An 8,731-nucleotide genomic window follows, 5' to 3' on the forward strand; every position below is an offset into this window, starting at 1 on the left:
CTATCTCTGTCACTGAATCACACAATATGTCTGATGTGGTTGTTGTTTTGTTCCAGAGGAGCTCATTAGGGAGGTTGCAATTTATTCCACAATGACAGTTGAAACTACTCATCCCCCTACTGTGTCTGTCATAAGTTCTCCTGATATTCATAACACAGAGATCCAGCACCATGTAGCCTAGAGGGGGCTATACAAGTTTTATTTTCTTGTTGTTTTGACAGTTCATGATAATATACTGCATATATACAGTATATACACTGAGTGTACAAAACATCTTTCCATGACAGACTGACCAGGTGAATCCAGGTGAAAGCTATGATCCTTTATTGATGTCACTTGTTAAATCCACTTCAATCAGTGTAGATGAAGGGGAGGAAACAGGTTAAAGAAGGATTGTTAAGCTTTGAGACAATTGAGACATGGATTGTGTATGTGTGCCATTCAGAAGGTGAATGGGCAAGAGAAAATATTTAAGTGCATTTATTTATTTATTAGGGGACAAGGCACATTAATCAACATCAATATAACAATAATGCAACATCCATGTAAATGTGCCGGGGTTAGCCGAAAGCTAATTTACATTACATCCAATAATATATCATTCTAAACGACAACAACACTGTCATCAACTCTCGTCTTACATATGAGGAACCACAAATAACTAATATGCACAGGTTTGGATAGATTTTAGTCATGTTTTCAATTCAAATTTAAAAGTACAATAATCAGTGCAGCTTCTCAAGTCCATGGGCATTGCATTCCAGTATATTATAATTTTAACAGAGAAGGCCGATTGGCCGATTTTACTGTGTCGAAAAGGGCCGACGCAGTCCCCTCTAGTTACTGCCCTTGTTATCCTGGAGGTGCTTTCATTGAGCATGATATGCCGGCATAGGGGTGGAGGGGCAAGACCATGCAGGATCTTAAAGACAAGGCTTGCATCTACATACTCCTTAAAGCTAAAATATGTTTGTAAATTATATGACAATGGTGGTAACTGTTTGGTTTGTTATCAAAAATCTTAAGTGTTTGTTTGTAGAGTGATTCAATTGTTTTCAGAATAGTAGCTCCTGCTTGTGAGCAGCATGTGAGGTAACATCTCAAATGTGAGAAAATCATAGCCCTTTGAACAGGGTATTGTAGTGGGTGCCAGGTGCACCGATTTGTTTCAAGAACTGCACACTGCTGGGTTTTTCACGCTCAACAGTTTCCCGTGTGTATCAAGAATGGTCCATCAGCCAACTTGACACAACTGTGGGAAGCATTGGCGTCAACATGGGCCAGCATCCCTGTGGAACGCTTTTAACACCTTGTAGTTCATGCCCCTACAAATTGAGGCTGTTCTGAGGGCAAAAGGGGGGTGCAACTCAATATTAGGAAGGTGTTCATTAGGAAGATGTGCCATTTAGCTGATGCTTTAATCCAAAGCGACTTCGAGTCATACGTGCAGTGACCGCAACGGGAATTGAACCCACACTCTTGGCATTGCAACATGTCATCAGAGGAATTAAAGCAAACACACTGAATGACTATACAACTGTCAGAGCACTTGTCAGAATGTTAACCACTGTGTTAGGCAACTTTGTTTTTTTTGTAATTGGTCTCTTGCAACTCAGAAGGATACAGTGATACAACTGATATTATAGAAGAGACATGGCAAAGGTGGCATGAAGGTAGTTGACAAACCTCTGTTCATGATGACAAGTCAATGTTGGAGCATTCAACCCAGCATTTCTCATTGGGGACTACTTTGTCTTACTATGGCCTTGACACAGAGAAACATCCCACTGGGCACAAACTTGTTGAATCAACGTTGTCAACGAATGGTTGAATCAATTTGTCAACATATTGTGACATGGAATCAACGTGGAAAATACATTGGATTTGAAATAATGTCTTCAACCAGCGTTGTAAACATTAAAATTGAATATGTTTTGAACCAGCAAGACTCTTCACAGAGATGGCCGCCCGGAGTTTGAGCAGCCGCATGGAGTTTGCCAAAAGGCACCTAAAGGAGTCTCAGACCATGACAAACAAGATTCTTGAACTCCTTGGCCTGAATGCCAAGCGTCACGTCTGGAGGAAACCTTGCACCATCCTACGGCGAAACATGGCGGTGGCAGAATCATGCTGTGTGGATGTTTTTCAGCAGCAGGAACTGGGAGACTAGTCAGAATCAAGGGAAAGATGAATGGAGCAAATTACAGAGAAATCATTGATGAAACCCTGCTCCAGAGTGCTCAGTACCTCAGACTGGGGAGAATGTTCACCTTCCAACAGAACAACGACTCCAAGCACACAGCCAAGACAACGGAGGACAAATCTCTGAATGTCCTTGAATGGCCCAGCCAGAGTCCAGACTTGGACCCGATCGAACATCTCTGAAGAGACCTGAAAATAACTGTGCAGTGATGCTCCCCATCCAACCTAACAAAGCTTGAGAGGATCTGCAGAGAAGAATGAGAGAAACTCCCCAAATACAGGTGTGCCAAGCTTGTAGCGTCATACCCAAAAAGACAAGGCTGTAATCGCTGCCAAAGGTGTTTCAACAAATCAAATCAAATGTTATTGGTCACATACACATGGTTAGCAGATGTTAATGCGAGTGTAGCGAAATACTTGTGCTTCTAGTTCCGACCATGCAGTAATATCCAACAATTTCACAACAACTACCTTTTAGACACAAGTGTAAAGGAATGAATAAGAATATGAACTGAGTAAAGGGTCTGAATACTTATGTAAATGTGATATCAGTTGTTTTTTTTTATTAAATTAGCTAAGATGACTAAAAACCTGTTTTTGCTTTGTCATTATGGGATATTGTGTGTAGATCGATGAGGGGGAAAACAATTTAATCAATTTTAGAATAAGGCTTTAACGTAACAGAATTTTGAAAAAGTCAAGTGGTCTGAATACTTTCCAAATGCATTAGTTGATTATACTGAAATTAGTCAGGTTAAGTCAATGTATTTAAGTTTGTTTCACCCTATTTTAAATGTTTACAACGCTGGTTGAAATTAGATGAAAAAATATACTTTTTCAAGTCTAATGTATTTTCCACGTTGATTACACATAACAATAAATTGACAAATGACTTTGAAACGTTGATTGAACCAGTTTGTGCCCAGTGGGATAGCCCCTAGCACAAAGCACCCCAGGAGGGCTTGGGGAGGTTCCTGTCAAACTTTATGACTATATACCATCCTGGATGCTGTAATGGTTCATAGGCCACATGCTACAGAGAGTCACCAGAGACAATGATTAGAAAAGGGCAGGAGAGAGCATACTCCAAGGCCATATTGTATTTCATTGATTTACTATTAACCACGGGTCTTCACATGCCTGGCACTGGGAATCGATGTTTCAATTACTGTTTTTTATCCCAGTTGACTCAGATAAAATGTGATGCAACACTTTAATAGAGTTAATAAGTGTATGCTAAATACACTTGGTGCTTGTGGAGATACCTCAGTCAATAAAAAGATCAACCACCAATCACTTGAGTCGATTAAAGTAGCATACCGTTATTCAAAGTGTCATCTAAAAGATACAAACTTGGGGTTACCCTGGACCATAACTTTTGACCATTATTCATCAGTATCGCCTTTCTCCGGGGATCACCTTTCAAAACATAGGGGCACTTTTAGGCTCCTCACCCATATTAATGATATATGCTACTGTGATACCGTCAGCCCTACCTCTGCTCCAGATGGATTTTTAACAGACAACACTTACTATGTCCCTGAGATTTATCTCAGCTAGCGTACTTCCCGTTCCTGTGAAATGAATACTCAGGTTATTAGGTGCAGTAATAAATTGCTTAGGCTGAGAGATCCTCTGTAATGGAAGGCATGGTCCAATATACTTAATGGTTTACAGATGTAAAATGTTGGTCTTTAAAGCCCTAAGATGGACTTGGAGGGGGGAAAAAAAGAGTTGAGTGCACTTTTGGAGCCAACGTTGTGAAGTTTCACAGCTTGGATTAATGAATCGCTCTCTTCCTCATCTACTTCTCATTCAGTCGCTCTCCAACTTCCAACACTAAAACGGCTGGCTGTCAACAAAACATTTCTTGTTAGGTCTTAAACCCCCTAACATAATTAAAATTAAAATGTTTACAGTACAAAGTGATGAAATTAATACATTTAATAACACTTTTCAATTTCAACATAACCTCCATCGCTCCCTCACTTTAATTATTTAAAAAAAGTCATATCAAACAATGAGCCACATGCTATTACTTCAATCAGCACATTCTGTAGCTTAATTTCCATGAACTTTGAGTTCAGTTCATATGTAATTTCCAAAGTGAATAAAGACGGAAGACTTTTATAATGTGACTTCAGAATTACTGATACGGAAAGTCAGGAAGTAAAAAATATAAAATAACGGTTCCACTTATCCAGGGGAAAGAAGGAATTTCTATTCGTGAGCCCACTGTGGTGTCATTATATCAGTTCCAATATTCAGCAGTCAATGCTGGAGAAGAAGAAAACAGCATCCACTCAATGGAACGAGACACTAGATCATGGAGAATAACATATCCCCCCCAAAAAAATCTCAAAAGCCATATCTGCATTGAGAACAGATTGGAATTGGATGCCCGCTTAAAAGGCCCGCTTATGTTGAATCCCCAAAGAGAGCCACAGACAGTGAATGGTAACGGATTTCATTCAGAATATGTCCAACTTGGGAACATTTATGGGAAATTACAGCAGCTCTGTTCAGCCTGCCAGCCCTATTCAACAAAACTAATAGCAGGTGGAGCGGATTATAAGACCCCAAGTCATTTAGCAATGTGACAACGTCAACAACAATGGACCCAAACAGAATAAATCTCACTTTTCTCCCAGTTCGCAAATACTGTCAAATTACTGGTTGATCACTAAAGTGTGGTGCAATAATTCACAATTCGCTTAATGTACCAGGGTGCTCTGAGAGGTCGCACTGATTGTCATTCCAGTGCGCCGCACACATTGCTTTCAGTCCAGCATCTGGCCATTGATTTTGAGGAACCTGTATTTGACCTTTTCCCTGGATGCAAACTTGCCCGACTGTTTCCAAGCTCTATAAGTGACAGGCGGAAGGTGAGAGTTGCTGACACAATGAGCCTCTTCAGGATATCAATGGACCTGGCTTCCTCAGATTGACAGAGTACCTGTCTCTTCCTCTCTATCTCACCTCTCTCTCCTGCTTTATTTCCCCTCCTCCCTCTCTCTGTCTCTCTCTCCTGATTTCTTTCTCTCATCCTCTCCCTTGTCTTTTTTGGCTAAGGCCCCGCTGTGTAATGGAGTGAGCTGCGGCTGCACTCCAATCACCTCCCATTAATTCCAACTTCAAACCACAATCCAGGGGCTCCCTGTTACAGCCAACCCTCTCTACTAGCAATGACTCCCACCCAACCCCCATCCTCCTCTCGCTTCTGACTCCTGCACAGCAGCTAGCACCTGGTTTATTCCATGTCACCCTTATTATTTGTCACATACTGTATACTGCGACATACTCTTCTGTCTGTATACCCTGCTGTATCTCACACCTACTGTAACAGACACACACATGTACGCGCACACACACCATACTGCTATACAATTTCTGACACTTCTCCTCAGCCTCACACACTATTCCCTATCACACCAGTCACATGATGACACACACTTACACACTTCCCAACCTTCATCTCTGTGTGTTTCATCACCCCTCCCGCCGTCCCTCCCTGCCTCACAGAGCTCCAGCGAGTGAGCAGGTTGTTTACTGCAGCTTGCCGAACTTTCACCGGCTGAATCTGCAGGGACTGTGCAGTAAATATAGTGACAGACAGAAAACAGGCCTCATGTCTCATCACATCCCCGGACAGCTCGGAGCTAGGAAGAGGAGAGGAGTAGGAAGGGGGCAGGAGTACAAGGCAGAGAGTGAACTAACTGGATGTGAAGCCATTCCCCTCAGGAGGGGTTGTGTGCTGAGCCCGTGGTGCTCTCCTACAGCCGGCACAGCATGTACCGCCACTGATAGTTTTTAAATTGATATGATATCTAATGCATTATGAAAACGCTCAGCAGAACCGCTTGCTTTTCTCGCTGGGACACCACAGTAATATGAATTATGGTAAACACATTAGCCTTGATTAGTGGAACAAGAAAGATGTAAAATCTTTTGGATTTGTGCTGACGTGCTCTGACAGAGAGGACCGGAGAAAAAAGAGAACTCAGTATAAGGAGCTGCCCACTCTCTCCTTAAACTCTGATTATAAACAGAGGGAGCGCGATGGACTATAAAGTATGTCCATGCAGAGCCTGTTTGTCTAATTTTGTAATGGTATTTTGGCAGTGACCCCAATGGATAGGCTATATTTGTGATGTTGTTTCCCATAACAGAAAAGAGGTAGTCACATAGTTAACATGATTGATAATGGTGCAGGAACAGCTAAAAAAAAAAAAATTCAGCCAACGTACTTAGCCAGGGTTAGAATGGAAAAATACTCTTTCAAATTGGTAGCCTGAGAAGGGAGATACACCAGACTATCCGTGGCTGATTCACTGTACAATCAACCAAAATACCACGAGACTGGAAGGCCAAAACCTAGGACATGAGTGTACTTACGTGGCCCTAACTGTAATTATATCGTTAAACCATTGACCATGAAATACGAGCTTTCACTTTAAGTCGTCTCATTGGGGGAAAATGCTCAGAGTGGAATGTCAGTAGGAAACGGCAGTAAATAAACACGTTGTCAACAAAAACATAAACAAGTGCTGGAGGGAAACTGGACTGAATGCAGGGTCAACGGTCAAAAAGGGAAATCGAAGGGTCAGTGCAGTACAGTTGATAGTGTATATTACAGAAAGCATGGTATAGTCTCTAGTATCCTGCCAACTGTTCTTCTTCAAGTTATAGGTGAAATAACTCAAAATTGGCTTTTGAATTGTCAGACTGCAGCGCATACACAGAGCACCAAATAAGAAGAGTTTAGCTCCAGACTTGGCTTAACTTAATATGCTCAATTATTCTTCAGCAGCCCAGGCCTAAATGTGATATACATAACATATGATGTACAGCAGCATCTCTCTGTATGATGAGGCAAAGAGTATGAGAGGGCTGAGCATTTGGATCTGTCAGTGTTATTTCCATGCCCCTGGGCACCGTGCATATGGCAGGCAGCATTCAGAGCTTTCTGGTAAACAGAATCCTATGTTTGATATGCCAGGCTTACTGCAACTCAGCTCAGCAATATCCTCCAAAGCTGAGATCAGTACAGCATAGCCCCCATCTGTATCCACACGCTCCCAGCCTCCCAGCTAGAGTAGGGTCCAAGTCCAGTTCACCTTTGTTGCACTGCATTATTTGGGCACCGTTCCTTCTAAAGTAAAGGGAGAGAAAGCATTGGGTGGATTAGCGCTAGTGTTTAGTGTTTTAATGCATATTCATAGTGATAGCCTTGCTTATTTTTCGCTTCTTTAGCTCGGAACTTTAAATATGTATGTCTCACATCGGCCAACTCTCATCGACTAGGCCCCTGCCATGCATACCAAAGTCTATGATTAACAATAACCAAGACTTGGATGTGATCCAAGCCACTCTGTGCCAACAACATACAGAAGTTATTTTTTGTGATTTTCCTCCCTCTCAGACTGAAATAGGTTTGTTTTGATTGGCTTTTCATCATATTTATATTTCTTGTATTTTTATTTACAGGCACCCTATAAAACTGCATATGCATATGCACTAAAAACACTGTTGGTTTGACAAGTGGCAATGAATCTCTCATATTGATTAGGACACACCTAAGAAACCACACATGAACTGGAAATATTGTTTACATCACTGGTTAAAGGACAATCTGCTCAAGCCAGTCAGCCAGGGGGGTCGCCAAAAGAGAAACGCAACACTTATTTGTCAATCACTCATATCGATATCACATTGAAATCAATAGAAGAAGAGGGTCAGGTTACACATCCTGTTCAAACAAACTCTACTGAAAAAACACAGAATCTGGGAATAATATGTATATCATTGGTAAGAGGATAACTTTTAGAAGAGAGCCAGCTGCATTTTGGATTGTTGCATTTTGTTTCAACTACATCACAACGCACAAGAGTAAACGCAACACAATTTTGTTAATCACTCATATCATTGTCACATTGAAATCAATAGAACGGGGGCAAATGTTTGGGTTGTATGCGTTGTTTAAACTAACAGTATTCAAAGGCCACACTGAATCTGATAAAAATGTTTTATATCACTGGCTAGAAGAGACTTTGCTTAAGACAGTAGTCTACATTTTGTCGGATGGAGATTCTGGGAAGAAACAAATCAGTTGCTTTGTTATTTAACTTAAACTAATCACACCAGACATAGGATATCAACACTGACAAGGGTTAGATGTTATTGGAGTAATAGTTTGACTCTCAAATCAGTATATTGGTGTGAGGCCAGTGACTTTGATAGAGAGAACTCCCCAAATTCTCTGTGCCATTTGAGTTAGAAAATGATTGCAGAGTTCTGCGACCCCAGTGCATGTGACAAAATCAACAGTACAAAACCAAATATATTGATATTTTCTAAGCAATTGATATGGTGTCATCGTGCTGACAAACTTTTATACAAAAATCACCAATCCGATGCGATGTAATTGTCCCCAATTCGATGTGGTCAAAATGTCAGCTTGTGAAATGCAGTTACACATACTGTCCACAGCAAGGAAAGTAACGTAATATACATTAAATCTAGCAAAATA

Source organism: Salvelinus sp. IW2-2015, linkage group LG23 (genome assembly GCF_002910315.2).
Source record: "Salvelinus sp. IW2-2015 linkage group LG23, ASM291031v2, whole genome shotgun sequence".
NCBI classification, from domain to species: domain Eukaryota; kingdom Metazoa; phylum Chordata; class Actinopteri; order Salmoniformes; family Salmonidae; genus Salvelinus; species Salvelinus sp. IW2-2015.